Source organism: Pinus tabuliformis, chromosome 9 (assembly GCF_031772625.1).
Source record: "Pinus tabuliformis cultivar Carrire ecotype Pingquan chromosome 9, CPIR1, whole genome shotgun sequence".
Taxonomy (NCBI): Eukaryota; Viridiplantae; Streptophyta; class Pinopsida; order Pinales; family Pinaceae; genus Pinus; species Pinus tabuliformis.
The window spans coordinates 1,906,822,622-1,906,838,891 of NC_142307.1; the positions used below are offsets into that span (position 1 = coordinate 1,906,822,622).

General features: G+C 39.0%; 3 pseudogenes; all 3 read left to right on the top strand.

Moving 5' to 3' along the window:
* The first annotated feature begins 7,207 nt into the window (after positions 1 to 7,207).
* Positions 7,208 to 14,662, top strand: LOC149156558 (uncharacterized; annotated as a pseudogene).
* Positions 7,927 to 8,834, top strand: LOC149156559 (protein PPLZ12 pseudogene; annotated as a pseudogene).
* On the top strand, positions 11,590 to 12,288 carry LOC149156560 (hypersensitive-induced response protein 4 pseudogene; annotated as a pseudogene).
* Positions 14,663 to 16,270: the final 1,608 nt, after the last annotated feature.

Sequence of the window (16,270 nt, forward strand, 5' to 3'; positions counted from 1 at the left end):
CCTTGAATCAAGTGGGAACAATGGAACTAGAAAACCACAAAGAACACTCCAAGGCACAGTAAGATCATGAGGGTTTTCGAGAGGTTACAAACAAGAAGAGGAATGAAAAACCACCACAAGAAAATACTCAAAAAATGCAGCAGAAAAATCGGGTCAATAATAATCGATATGAAGTATTGATGGAAGAAGGAGAAAATACCAGGGAGTTAAGCTAACAGATCAATAATGAAAATGTTAGGTTTACACCCAAGGGGACCAATAAACACAAAAGGAAAGCCCAAGAAGAGTCTTCGGATAGGGAGGAAAATGAACAATCAAAGGACCAGGAAAACATGGAGATTGACGGATCGAGGGAGGATTTTAGCATGGAAGAAAAAGTACTTAGGAGGCTTCTAAATGAATTGCGGAATTTGGCCAAAAGATTTATCCCAGAGGACCAGAAAACTATTTATCGAGATACTTTTCAGTAATATCAAGCTAAGAAAAGGAAAATTTCCTCAGATTAGCTAGATCATCTTGGATCTTAGCTAGGCAATGGTCATGATCAAGGTGCACAAGGAAAACGGGGGAAGAAACAAGGTTGTAAGAACTTGCAGGAATCAATCCAAATGGTTGGGGATCTGTTGGTAAATTCAGGAAGGGTGGTATCACTTTCGGCTATATTCCACCAAATACACATTTTTTTTCAATAATTATTATCTCTTAGAATGTGAGAGTCCTCGATAGTAGAGGCAAGCAAAGATATCTAAAGGAAATAATTAAACAAGAAAGACTGAGCATTACGATGCTTCAGAAAACTAATTTTTTTAGGAACAACTGAAAGCAATTGTTCGAGGAATAAAACCTTAGTATGAGGTGATGGATCTGGATTCCAGAGGAAGTGTGGGAGGTCTAGCTATCCTCTAGAATCCAACAGAGATTATTTTTGACAATTGGGTCAACTTTCCTCGGATCCTCTCAGGGAACTTTAGACATATAGGAACCCGAGACTAGGTTTTATTATCGATAGTTTATGGTCCTCACATTCCAGGAGGAAAAGAGGTTTTCCTCCAGAACATAAGAAAGCTTAGAAGTCTATGCTCGAAGGAGCTTTGGATAATTGGTGGAGATTTCAACCTAATCTCCTCGATTGAGGAGAAAAAGGGTGGGATAAGCCAAATGGATGCAAAGATGGAGGCATTGAGAGATCTGATTATGGAGCTAAAATTGGTAGATATTTAAACCATCAATGGATTATACATGGAATAATCAACGAGGTGACTCTCATCAAGTTGCCTCACGCCTAGACATATTTCTAGTATCAGAACATCTGATAAGTAGGGACATTTTTTTCGAAGCTTCAGTACTTCCTTGTTTAGGGTTAGATGATTGGCCGATCGGGTTTGAAATGGACCTAAAATTGGTGCCTAGAAACAAGCCTTTCAGATTAGAATCCTTATGTCTTAGGGACCCCTCTTTCTTGAGTAAAATGGAAAGTTGGTGGAAATCTAGTACTATGCAAGGAAAGAATTATATGCACACTTTCCATCTCAAATTAAAAGATCTCAAATAGTAGATAAAACACTGGAATTAGTTAGAATTTAGCAATATTATGAAGGATCATAGGCATCTTCAAGAATGTATGTAAGGTATACAACAATGAATAATCAACGAAGGTCGATCAGAGGATCTAGTTATGGAAGAAGGTTAGATCTTGAACCAGATTGAGGAAAGGAGGAAACAAGAGGAGATCCTCTGGAAGCATAAATAAAGAATCTAATGGCTCAAGGAAGGTGATAGGAATACTCAATTCTTTCACAAAGCCATGATTCAACATTGAAAACATAATTAGATCTTTTCATTGAAGGTTGCATCTCAAAATCACCTTACTCAACATGAGGAGATGGAAAACCTTCTAGGGGATGATTTCCACTCCCTCCTTTCGGAACTTGTCCCCAACTGTTCAGAGGAAATTTAGAGAATCATTCACCATATACCTCATCTAGTTAGTAGGGATCAAAACCTTATTTTGATGAGGGCAGTAACTCTAGAGTGTTGGCATTATGACACAGGTTTGACACTATGACACATGTATTGTCCTTGATGGAAACTCACTCAGATCACAGATCACAGTTTAGGCTCATAGAATGAAAGAAAAAGAACTATACGCAGGTTCCCCTTGACCAAGACACGTATACACGCAGGCTAGCAGGCCAAAAGGCATGTATGCACATACACACACTTTCATGCAAGGAAAATCACGTACATGTTGGACAACTTGGTTTTGGTTCGTGGTATTTGGTCCGTGGTATTTTGACCCATGGTATTGATCCAAGGTATCTTGACTGAAGTGTTGACCCCAGGTATTTGGTCCTAGGTATTGCTTCTAAGTGGTTTTGGACCATAGTATTGAGTAAGGCCTAAGAATATAAAAGGAGAAGGAAATCATTAGGCAAAGGCACTCAAGTATTGAATATCTAATGAAGAGCAAGATCTAGACTACTGGTCATAGTGTTATGGTGCATAGCTGGATTTGAATCAAGGAGGAACCCGAGCGCTTGAAGAGGCATAAAGTTCTATTGATGGGTCAACATCTTTAGTCATGAAGAGTTCAGTATAGCAAAGGCACATATACACGTTGGTTCGGCATTTCAAAACAACATATACGTAGGTTTGCCTTCAGATAACAGTGTATGAATGCAAGTTCCACACATTGAAGTAGCGTACGTCTCATAAAATATGTTTTAGCTACTTCTGTTTGTTGTTGCAGTGTTCTGGGTTTTGCATTGGGTTCTGGTTACTATTACTGTGTTATGGTTATAGCTTTCAAAAAAGTGATTGTTTGATTCAGTTTTGGTTGGTGCAAAGGAGATTGATTGTTGCAGATATATTTGATGTTTCATTGATGTTATTGATGGATCTAGTCTGAAAATTTATGAAACGTGGTCCCTGGAAGAAAAGAGAAGGTTGTAGCCTTCTGTAGGTTAGCACCTACGTACTAGTACATCAGCTAGTACAGGAGCTAAGGGGGTTGTAGCTCCCTTCCAGGAGAAGCTGGAGAATGAGAGAAGGTTGTAGCCTTCTTCAGGCAAAAGCCTGCATGCTGGTATAAGACTGTGCCAGTATAGAAATATTGTAAAAACAAGTTTCTTATTAAAAGAATAAATTGCAGCAGGTGGTTTTCACCCACATTGGGTTTCCACCTTATATCTTGTGTTCTTGTGTGTGATTGTATGCTCTGTTTTTATTATACATGTTACTACTTATATGGTTCTGATACACAGATTAAAGATCAACTGACTAAATAATAAGTTTACAAGGTATACGCCGATTTCTCTAAACATAGTTGCGTATATACGCAAGTTGCATTAACAGAAGTAGCGCATACAAATCGGTTTATGGAAATGAAATATTGTTAAGTTGCTAATACTGATTCACCCCCCCCCCCCCCCCGTCTCAGTATTATTTCCAACAATTGGTATCAGAGCAGGTCCTTCAAAAGAAGCTTGATTGCTTGAAGGAAGATCTATCATCATGAGCAACTACGAAAGAGAGGCATCCATCAGGCCACCAATATTTGTTGGGAGCAACTTCGTCTATTGGAAGGTAAGAACCACAACCTATCTTCAATCTCTTGGAACAAAAGTTTGGGATATCGTGGAAGGAGGATACACATTTCCATCAGCAACTCCTATAGATACGGCAGGTAAAAAGAAGTATGAAACAAATGAAAAGGCTATCAATACTCTATTGGGGAGTCTGTCACAATCAGGATTTGTCAAGGTTATGCAGATCAAAACCACCAAAGAAATATGGGACAAAATCATTCTAAGCTATGAAGGAGATGATCAGGTAAAACATACAAAACTACAATCTCTCGGAATTCAATATGAAACTCTCTGAATGCACAATGAAGAAAGTGTAGCTAATTATTTCTTACGTATAGATGAGATTGTTAATCACATGAAAAACTTGGGTGAAGAGATAAAAGAAGTTACTTTAGTTGAAAAGGTTCTAAGATCCTTGTGTTCTAAGTTTGAATCAAAAGTTTCTGCCATAGAAGAAAAGTAGGATCTTTAGAGTATTACTATGTCACAACTGCACAGAATCCTAACTACTTTCGAAATGAGAAAAGGGGGTTCGTCAGATATGAGAGAAGCCGCATTCAAAGCTTTAGAAAAAGGAGAACTCAATGAGTCAAGACATATGTCAGAAGGAGAGGAAGAATCAAACTTTGTCAAGAACCTTCAATGGGGTTCTGGAAGATTCAGAGGTAAACTACCTTTCAAATGTTTTTCTTGTGGAAGAGTAGGTCATTATGCTACCAAATGTCCTTAGAAAGATAAGCTTGATAAAGGTAAGGAATCAAAAAAATGGAATAGAAAAAAAAGTGTAAATAAAAAGAGCTACTATACGCATGAAGATAGTGATGGTTTATCAAATAGTGATGAAGATGAAACTAATAATGATTATAGACTTATGATGGATTTTGAAGATGATGATTTCTTGGATGCTTTAGATGAAGTTGGTCTCTATGAAGAAATTTCTAAACTTAAAGTCTGTTTAGAAGAAAAGAGTATGATTATAGATACTCTTACATTCCAACTTGCTGAAGGGGAAAAACACAATGAAAGGTTAGAATGTGAAATTGTGGGTCTAAGAAAAGAAATTGAGAAAAAAAAAGCTCTCAATCTTAAGTTTGCTAAAGGATCAAAAACTTTAGATGAAATTATCAAAGTGCAGCATTCTCCTCTGATAAATACAGGTCTTGGATATACTGAGGAACCATCTCAAGCACAGAAGCCATCAACCTCGAAAATCTATCTTGATGCGGCAAGGAGAAATGAACAGGTTGACAATCATCGGCAGAGGCTTAAAGCAGATCACCAGGTAAATCGAGTTCAATCTACTTCAAGGATGAACAGAAGCTATAACCAACCACAGGTAAATCATTCTCAATTTGCTTCAAGAATGAATGTCAATGGAAACTATAATCATTAGGTCAGTAGATTCGATAATCACAGGAATTTCTTTACTGGCCAATGCTTTTCATGTCATAACTTTGGACACAAAGCTGCTCAATGTGTTGCCTACAAGACCATCATGACTATAGAAGTACGAAATCAAAGGAATGTGACTAGGATCATGAAAGGGACATACAATAACTTTTCTACTCTTGAAAATTAAATAGAATGCTCTATCTGTAACAACTTTGGTCATGAAGACTCTGAATGCAGAAGTAAATTTCAGCAAACATCTCAAAAGGAGCAAGCTTCATTGGGTCCCAAAACATGGAAAAAGAAAGAACCGCAAACCGAAAGATGTGGTATAGCCTTATATGCAGAAGGATAAGAAAATCAATGGTACATCAACAATGGATGCTCGAAACACATGACAGGTGATAAAGAAAAACTTCAGTCATATAGTGCCTTAGAAAAGGAAAGGAAGGTCTCATTTGGAAATGACACCCCTACAGTCATAAAAGGTAAAGGCTTTGTTCTCTTAAAATAAAAGGTCAAAGATGGGAATGTTATGTATGTTGATGGTTTAAAGCATAATCTATTGAGTGTTAGTCAAATGTGTGATCAAGGAAATGAAGTAGTATTTTGATCAAATGGATGTGTTGTTCATGAGCTTGATACAGGAGAAATAGTGATCAAAGGCATAAGAACTCCAAATAATTTATACATACTCAAGGGAGGACAACAACAATGCTATCTAAGCAAAAATGATGAACACTGGCTATGGCACAGAAGATTGGGGCATCTAAGCTTCCCTCAAATAAGGAAAGCATGCAAATTCCAGGTTGTTCACGATCATCCGGACATCAGAATTCTAGAAAATACAATATGAAAATCATGTCAATTTGGTAATGTTAGAGTCGGTCTTTACATCCCTCCGTCAGAGATCAGTTCTCTTATTGCATTTCATTTTAGGTGTCTCATTCCGTCATTCATTTGCATTCCGCTAGGGGCATGCCATAATATGACGGAAGGGTCTTGTCATTTATTACCCCTCATGCCTTGCCCTGTTGACTCTGGTCTGTTCATCAAAGTCAGTTTTAAAGTCATGTACAGTCTTGTTTGGTCTCATGATCAGCAAGAGGCATTTCAGTCAGTAAGACTAGGGTTAGTTGATTTGGTCTTCAACAATGTCAAATAATGCCCACAGGCCATGAGGCTATCTCCAATAAGTCTTCATTTCAGAATATCCATTATCAATAAGGCTCGAGAATGATTCTTCTTCAAAACAGAGTTTTGAAGAAGAAATCGTCAAATTTGTTTTTGTAGTGAATATGTAATTTTTTAAAGCTCAAACATGCAATGTTTCAGGCACAGCCCTGGTCATCTTCTGCCAAGATCGCATGCCAAACACCCCTGCAAAATTGACAAAGAGGGTCATCGTCAGTTCAAAAATTCAAGTGGAAATAAGCAAAACAGAGTTGTATTAAAATGTGAAAAAGTGCCGCGTATAAAGCAAAAGAGAGAAGGAGAAAGCACTTGAAGCTATTAAGAGTAGTATCTGGGAACAAAGAAGCCTAAGAAACGTGTTATCAAGCCAAGTGAAAAGTTTCAATTTTCATTTGACTGGGAGAATACTGAAGATATTTCACGGGATATGAATTCCTTGTACCAAAATCCTCATGATGCCCAACTGTTGTTTTGTCGGGAGTTCTGAGCTGGGGTGAATCATAGGAAGCAAAACAAAGCTTGCAGTAAAGAACAGAGTTTGTAACTAAAGGCACTTTCAAGCATTACAAAAATGATTTTGGAAAATTTAAAATTGGAAATCTTCATGTAAAAATCATGTCCCCAAGCGTGTAAAGCTCAGAAAAAGAAAAACAAAATCGTTTGGGGTGAGCAAGGTCGAAATTGTGTTGAAATAGAGCAGCGCGGTGCATAGGAAGAAGGCGCGACACACATGGGCCGCGTGGCGCATTGGGCACTCCTCCGCAGTGTAAATTAAAACTAGCGCGGCACACTCACCAGGCACAGTGCACTTGGAGTGCGCATGGTGCACAGAGCCCCCAGCCCAAAATTTTATCTCCACTGCTCAATTTTTCAAACAACTTCAAATTTTTTGATCCAAATAAATGTGTGAATGCGTTTGCCACTGCTGTTGACTTCGGTTTGGTGTTGTTTGGAAAGAGGCATTGAATTTCTCGTATCAATGACTCATTACTTCAGGTAATGGAGAAAAATGCACGTAGATACCAGTTGCTTTCGTGATGGAAACAACCTGTACATGGAAGTATCAAAAGGTGACCTTGAGGCCTTTTGTGGCACGCCACGAGCTATAGAAAGCTCATGAATTCTATGAAAAAGTCCTCGGTGTCAGTGGCACTGAGGAGGACAAAGCTTCATGTTATAAAAACTTGGTTGCCTTAAATTGGTTATGAGGGGAAAACCAAATGGATATATCATCAAGGAAAAAAATGCAGGGAAACAGAAACAAGGACCATGTTCTACATTATGTGTTGCAAGATCCGGGATGACCAGATGCCTAGAGTTTTATTTCAATGCTTTAGATGATGGACGCCTGGCAGTGAAAGAACAATAGTGGTTAACACAGATTTAAGACACAATTTCCAAAATCATTCAGTGGTCTTTTGATCAGCTTTACGGTGTGTTAGACTCTGTCTCATGTCAGAGATTGATTCTTCTTCAAAACAGGGTTTTGAAGAAGAAATCATTTAAATGTTGCTTTTTAGATTATGTAATTTGTTCTTCGGCTCTTCAACTGGCAGCGACTTCAAGCTCCTACCTCTGTAAAAGTACAAAGAAAACAAAGCATACATCAGACTCTACTGTTGATGAATTTGGTCAAGTTTTATCTTCATATGGTTTCAACTATCATGGCACAGAGGTTCTCTACAGTGGCACCCTTGGTACAGAGCTTACTTGTGAAATATTCATTGGTCCAGTTTACTATCAACGACTTCGTCATATGGTTTCAGATAAATTTCAGGACAATGTCTTTGTGCCATTATTTTGCTCCATCCAGTATCGTGTTGTGAAACAGAATGCTGACGATGCATTTTATGAGCTGCAAAATCCTCAAGAACAAATTCAAGCTTATGTGTTTGATGTGGTTCGAGCAAATGTTCCAAAGATGAATTTGGATGAATTATTTGAGAAAAAGGGCGATGTTGCCAAAGTTGTGTTAGAAAGGCTTGAAAAAGCAATAGGGTCATATGGGTATAACATACATCAGATACTTGTGGTTGATATAGTTCCGGATCCTTCAGTACAGAAGGCAATGAATGAGATCAATGCAGCTCAACGGCTTCAACTTGCAAGTGTGTTTAGAGGTGAAGCAGACAAAATACTACAAGTTAAAAGGGCGGAAGCTGATGCAGAGGCAAAATATATTGCTGGTGTTGGGGTTGCACGACAGAGACAAGCTATCACAGATGGGCTACGAGAAAATGTGTTAGAATTTTCCCATAAAGTCCCTGGCACTTCTTCGAAGGATGTCATGGATTTAGTCATGATAACTCAGTACTTTGACACAATAAAAGATGTTGGGGCATCATCCAAGAACACGACTATCTTCATTCCGCATGGTCCAGGGCATGTGAGAGACGTCAGTGAGCAAATAAGGAATGGACTTATGGAAGCATCAAGTGTTTCTCAGGATTTTCTTTAGAAAATTGCGAAGGATTTGATACTGTTTATGGTGCATGAAATTTGCTTGGTTCCTTTACTTTCTGTGTGAATCCGGTGTCAAATTTCCTTGCTGAAGATGGTTCTTTTGAGAAAAGTTTTCCTCTTTTAAGCTATGGTCAAATTGAAGATAATACTTTGGAAAATTTGAATTTGGACTGCTCCTATCCCAGCATAATGTTTCTATAGCAAACTCGAAGATCGGGGTTTAAGATTGTTTTTCTTCTACGGCTTGTACCATTACTTCCATTCAACGTGCTAAATTATCTGCTGTCTGTGACTTCTATTGGCTTGGGTCAATACATGCTGGCTTCCTGGCTTGGTTTAATGACATCTGCGGTTCTTATCTTTTGGGTGGCGAAAATAGTCAAAGACCGAATGCCACAGAAACATCGAAATATGAGTAAACGGTCTATTCCTGGCTTCAGTTCCGATTCAGAAAGGATATGCTGCCTCCACATTGATTATCATCGAACTTTATATATAACGTTGCCCCTTTTCAAAACAGATGGACAGGAAATTGCGCACACAGTGCTAGAACATCTTGCCCATGAAACTGGATGTCTTGGCTTGTTTTCCCCTCTCTATCACCACCACCACTTTCACGAATGATGCGGGCGCCCCAATAACAGATATCTACAATGAAAATGGTTTTCTCTTTAGATATGGAATCGGGTGATGTCAACCCCGCCAGGGCACTAAAACCGGTCCTCATTCACGCCACAAAGACATCAACCGTAACAGAAAAATAGGAACCAATTTCCTATTTCAAGACCTCAGAAATCAAAAAGATCTACGCTCCATGTTTATTAGTCATCAGAGGATTTTTAGAGGGATATTGTATTATTTTAGAATAGAAGGCTGTTCTCTTTTCTAATTTATTGTAATTGCAGTTCAAACAGCACCCTAATTGTTGGGTCGTTCTGTCGTTTTTGTTTTAGAATAGTTTATAAAAATAATCATTTGTAAAAGTGAAAAGGGGGGAGAGATAGGGGAGAGTTCTGAGTGTTGAGAGCTGGAGGAGAAACTGAGCTTCATTGTACAGTCTATGATAGAGATTTTTAATGAAATTTCACAGCTCTGACTTCTGAGATTCCTGTGGTATGATAATTTAGCATAAGTTTTCCCTTGTTTCATATGTAATCTGTTATGTTTCATTTCACTACATGATCATTTCTAACTGAACAAATGAAGTGTTTAGGTAAGAATTCATGCCTGCCATGCTCTGCCTATAAGTTTGTTCATGTTTAATGTTTTCCTCTGTTTGACAAGGATTCATCTCCTATGCCCTTGTCAGCTCCTCACCAGTCTTGCCATCCCATTTAAATCTAGATTTGGTGTTAAATTTCTTGCCTACCTTGCCTCAGTCGATAATCTGTGTTGTTCATTATATTTCCCTGTTCAAGCTGTGATTTTGCCCATGCAACCCAAAAACCCAAAAAACCCCAAATCAACCTTTTTAATTAGTTTACTAGCCTAATATCAGTGTTACCTTGTTGGTCATCTCATCCCATTGAAGATTTACCGAGATTGACCGGAGAGAGCCTTCTCCTGCCTCGTAGGGCTAGCTACGAGGTTGAATGGTTTGATGTAGCTTTGAGGTTTGCCTTTCTCAGCCTGAGGTGAAATTTCAAGTGCTAACATACTGGCGACCATACTGGGGAGAACATTCAATTTGTTGATTGTCTTGTCCCAGTACATGCAATCAAGGTGCAGATCTGATGCTGATGGTGGACAGCAGTCAGACACTTATGCAGGCTGAACCATTCACCTGGCGACTCCAACTCGATCCAGACATTCCAACGCATGCTGATCTGTTCATGCAATGGTAGGGTATGTGGCAGACCCTGCACTTTGTGAAGCTCTAAACGGAGTTAGAGAGTGGTTAGTAGATATTGAAATTAATGAAGAATTTTTCAGTATTTTCCTTCAATGTTTGAAATCTCCGAAGCTTCATCTTGAAAGCAAAACTAGATTTTGTGAGTTAATTGTTGAAAGAATCGAAAAGGAGATTCAGTATCTCAATGAGCAAATTCAGTCATATGATTTCCAAGACCCTAAAAAGTTCTTGGAAATCCTCCCTCATTCGCAACAAGATATCATAGAATTGCCTACAGTCGTTTACATTGACAGTGCGCAGCTGGAAGTATGCATCGCAGAGTTGGGGTAGCCAATAGAGTCCGGCTTCCATGATCCTATTGCGGCATACATGGACATGTTTTTCAGTTTGATTGACAGATTAGACTGTCTTTTCCATGACCAGGGTCATTACGTGCATGAAGGGCTGCCAGCAATTGCATCTGTGTCCTCGTGGACGCATTCTCAAGCGGCATCATTTTCAGGTTTACTTGAATGGTTAATTTGGCACTTTAGTATTACCTGATCTATTGTTTGTACAGCAGATTAGAGTATATTTTGTAAATAAATAAGCAGCCATAAGGGCAGCATCTTGTTTTAGTTTGCTTGAAGATTGTTTGAGTTCAGTTTCAGTTTGAAAATAAGTCAAGAACTTGTGTTGATGATGACTCCATTGCCCAATGGGTGGAGGCACTGTCTGCTCTCCCAAAGTTCTGCGGTTCTTGGCACCTCCACGGAGCGGCAGCTGCCATCCCAAGTGGAGCCGATGTTAGACTCCGTCTCATGTCAGAGATTGATTCTTCTTCAAAACAGGGTTTTGAAGAAGAAATCATTTAAATGTTGCTTTTTAGATTATGTAATTTGTTCTTCAGCTCTTCAACTGGCAGCGACTTCAAGCTCCTACCTCTGTAAAAGCACAAAGAAAACAAAGCATACATCAGACTCTACTGTTGATGAATTTGGTCAAGTTTTATCTTCATATGGTTTCAACTATCATGGCACAGAGGTTCTCTACAGTGGCACCCTTGGTACAGAGCTTACTTGTGAAATATTCATTGGTCCAGTTTACTATCAACGACTTCGTCATATGGTTTCAGATAAATTTCAGGACAATGTCTTTGTGCAATTATTTTGCTCCATCCAGTATCGTGTTGTGAAACAGAATGCTGACGATGCATTTTATGAGCTGCAAAATCCTCAAGAACAAATTCAAGCTTATGTGTTTGATGTGGTTCGAGCAAATGTTCCAAAGATGAATTTGGATGAATTATTTGAGCAAAAGGGCGATGTTGCCAAAGTTGTGTTAGAAAAGCTTGAAAAAGCAATAGGGTCATATGGGTATAACATACATCAGATACTTGTGGTTGATATAGTTCCGGATCCTTCAGTACAGAAGGCAATGAATGAGATCAATGCAGCTCAACGACTTCAACTTGCAAGTGTGTTTAGAGGTGAAGCAGACAAAATACTACAAGTTAAAAGGGCGGAAGCTGATGCAGAGGAAAAATATGTTGGTGTTGGGGTTGCACGACAGAGACAAGCTATCACAGATGGGCTACGAGAAAATGTGTTAGAATTTTCCCATAAAGTCCCCGACACTTCTTCGAAGGATGTCATGGATTTAGTCATGATAACTCAGTACTTTGACACAATAAAAGATGTTGGGGCATCATCCAAGAACACGACTGTCTTCATTCCGCATGGTCCAGGGCATGTGAGAGACGTCAGTGAGAAAATAAGGAATGGACTTATAGAAGCATCAAGTGTTTCTCAGGATTTGCTTTAGAAAATTGCGAAGGATTTGATACTGTTTATGGTGCATGAAATTTGCTTGGTTCCTTTACTTTCTGTGTGAATTCGGTGTCAAATTTCCTTGCTGAAGATGGTTCTTTTGAGAAAAGTTTTCCTCTTTTAAGCTATGGTCAAATTGAAGATAATACTTTGGAAAATTTGAATTTGGACTGCTCCTATCCCAGCATAATGTTTCTATAGCAAACTCGAAGATCGGGGTTTAAGATTGTTTTTCTTCTACGGCTTGTACCATTACTTCCATTCAACGTGCTAAATTATCTGCTGTCTGTGACTTCTATTGGCTTGGGTCAATACATGCTGGCTTCCTGGCTTGGTTTAATGACATCTGCGGTTCTTATCTTTTGGGTGGCGAAAATAGTCAAAGACCGAATGCCACAGAAACATCGAAATAGGAGTAAACGGTCTATTCCTGGCTTCAGTTCCGATTCAGAAAGGATATGTTGCCTCCACATTGATTATCATCGAACTTTATATATAACGCTGCCCCTTTTCAAAACAGATGGACAGGCAATTGCGCATACAGTGCTAGAACATCTTGCCCATGAAACTGGATGTCTTGGCTTGTTTTCCCCTCACTATCACCACCACCAGTTTCACGAATGATGCGGGCGCCCCAATAACAGATATCTACAATGAAAATGGTTTTCTCTTTAGATATGGAATCGTGTGATGTCAACCCCGCCAGGGCACTAAAACCGGTCCTCATTCACGCCACAAAGACATCAACCGTAACAGAAAAATAGGAACCAATTTCCTATTTCAAGACCTCAGAAATCAAAAAGATTTGCGCTCCATGTTTATTAGTCATCAGAGGATTTTTAGAGGGATATTGTATTATTTTAGAATAGAAGGCTGTTCTCTTTTCTAATTTATTGTAATTGCAGTTCAAACAACACCCTGATTGTTGGGTCGTTCTGTTGTTTTTGTTTTAGAATAGTTTATAAAAATAATCATTTGTAAAAGTGAAAAGGGGGGAGAGAGAGGGGAGAGTTATGAGTGTTGAGAGCTGGAGGAGAAACTGAGCTTCATTGTACAGTCTATGACAGAGATTTTTAATGAAATTTCACAGCTCTGACTTCTGAGATTCCTGTGGTATGATAATTTAGCATAAGTTTTCCCTTGTTTCATATGTAATCTGTTATGTTTCATTTCACTACATGATCATTTCTAACTGAACAAATGAAGTGTTTAGGTAAGAATTCATGCCTGCCATGCTCTGCCTATAAGTTTGTTCATGTTTAATGTTTTCCTCTGTTTGACAAGGATTCATCTCCTATGCCCTTGTCAGCTCCTCACCAGTCTTGCCATCCCATTTAAATCTAGATTTGGTGTTAAATTTCTTGCCTACCTTGCCTCAGTTGATAATCTGTGTTGTTCATTATATTTCTCTGTTCAAGCTGTGATTTTGCCCATGCAGCCCAAAAACCCAAAACACCCCAAATCAACCTTTTTAATCAGTTTACTAGCCTAATATCAGTGTTACCTTGTTGGTCATCTCATCCCATTGAAGATTTACCGAGATTGACCGGAGAGAGCCTTCTCCTGCCTCGTAGGGCTAGCTACGAGGTTGAATGGTTTGATGTAGCTTTGAGGTTTGCCTTTCTCAGCCTGAGGTGAAATTTCAAGTGCTAACACGGTGATTGCTGCACAAGTTTTGAACCCCTCCTCAGAGTTCTCTGTGAGACCGTGGCAAGCTCTAAAACGGAGTGGGCAGGGAGGAGAAGAATGGGCGCTATGCTTTATAAAATCCATGCACAGTTCATAGGGGCGTCGAATCCCTGACGAATACAGAATTATCTGACAGGGATGGTTACAAGAAATGTTTGAACGCAATGTGTGACTGTTATGGACTCCTTGAACGAGCTGAAACCCTTGTAGGTGCTGCTTCCATGGGTAAGGAAGTGGTGAAATATGTAGCAGATTTGAAAACAGAGGTTTTCAAATACCAAACGTTGTGTGAAACAATCCAGGCGCGCATTCAAGTGGAAGAGCTCCTGGAGAAGGTAATGTGTAGCGATATGGACATAATCTGGGAAGCTATAGATTATTTCAAGGTTTCCTTTCGTATTGCAGAAGAAAAGAATTTGGAGAACGAGGCTATTGCACTGAACGGACTTGGGAAATCATATTCCTCTGTTCTGAAAATGGAGAAGAAAGCCCATCCCTACCACTTTCAGAGCATCAAGATTGCACTTGCCATTATGTCTGCACGGATTGTAAGTTCTGAGTGGTACATATATTCTTTTGAAGCTGTGAGAAAACACCAAGACGAAGTATTTGAGCAGGAGGCCCCTTCATTGTTTGTATCAGTGACTAATCAGGTGATTAAAAAAAAAATGCGCTGGTAATCAAACAATGGTGATACAAGTAATTTCTGCAAACTGAAGACACGTGTTGAGCTTAGCAAATTGCAGCTGGGTGCGTTCATTAAAGGAAAAATTTTAGTGGAAAACCATTTTTATTGAAAAATTAGTTTTTGTTCAAAAGGCCAGCGTAAGGTGAAAAGTCACCGCAGCAGAAAGATAGGAACCGATGGTCTATTTTTGACTGCAGTTGCAATTCAAAGGGTCTATGCTCCAGATTCTGTCTTTTAATTGGTCATCAACAAACAAAATGTAACGCTGCTCCTTTTTAGAGCAGACTTTTCCTATTCTCATGATTTTAGGTGAAACTGCCCCTATTCTCATCGATCTGTTTTCCCATTCCTGAGTCTATTTATTGTATGAAAAATTATGTGTAAGGGGTTCGGAGAGTTCTGAGAAAAAGTGTGGGAGGAAAAAACCCAGCACTATCACTGTACAGTTTTGACAGAGGATTAATTAAATGGTGCAGCTCTGATTTATAAGATTCTTGTGGTATGAATTTAGCATGTGTTTCTTCCTTTATGTCTCATATGTCTTTGTTATGTTTCGCCATTCATTCATGATCGTTTCCAGCTGAATACTTTTAAGTGAGAAAGGTAGAATTCAGTCATTGCTCTGCCTTGAGGAAGTGTTCAGACTTTATGTGTTTTCTTCTTCCTGGAAAGGATTCATACATTAATGCCCTTTTCAGCTTTCTTAAACAGTCTTTTCACCCCATTTAAATTCAATTTGATTGCTAAAACCTCATGCCTATCTCGCCTTATGAAATATCCTGTGCCTTTGGTTAAATCTCTGCTCATGCTGTCCTTGTCCCATACAGCCCAGAAACTCAGTCATTTATTGAATTAACTCTTTCATATATGTTTACTAGCCTAAAATCATTATCAGTTTTGCATTTGGGTCATCTTAGGCTCTATTGGATATCTTTTGCCGAGATAGACCCGGAGAGAGCCCTCTCCTATCCTCATAGGGCTAGCTATGAGGCTGAGCTTGGTTTGATGTTACCTTGAATCTTGCTTTCCTTCAGCCTAAGGCAGATTCGAGCTCTAAAAGGTAAGAAAACTAGAACACATTTCCCTGAGAAAGAAGGATCAACTAGTAAGCTGCTTGAACTTGTCTATACTGATTTATGTGGTCCATCAAGGAAAAAGTCGCCTCGTGGAGAAGAATACTTTATATTGTTCATTGACGACTTTTCTAGGATGTGCTGGATAGTACTTCTAAAGCATAAAGATGAAGCATTTGAAAAGTTCAAAGCCTTCAAAGCTTTGGTTGAAAATGAATCAGATCGCAAAATCAAATGTCTCAGATCTGATCAAGGAGGGGAATTTACCTCGGATGAATTCTTAGACTTCTGTGAAGAACATGGAATAATAAGGGAATTCTCTACCGTAAGGACTCCTCAGCAAAATGGAGTGGTAGAAAGGATGAACAGAACTGTTCAACAAATGGCTCGTGCTATGCTAGATGAGTCTGGAACTCCTACAACCTTCTGTGGTGAAGCTGCATTCGTTGCCATCACTATTCTCAACAAAATGAATGTTCGGTAAACAACACTCAAGCTCCTCATGAACTTTGGTATGGTAAGACTCC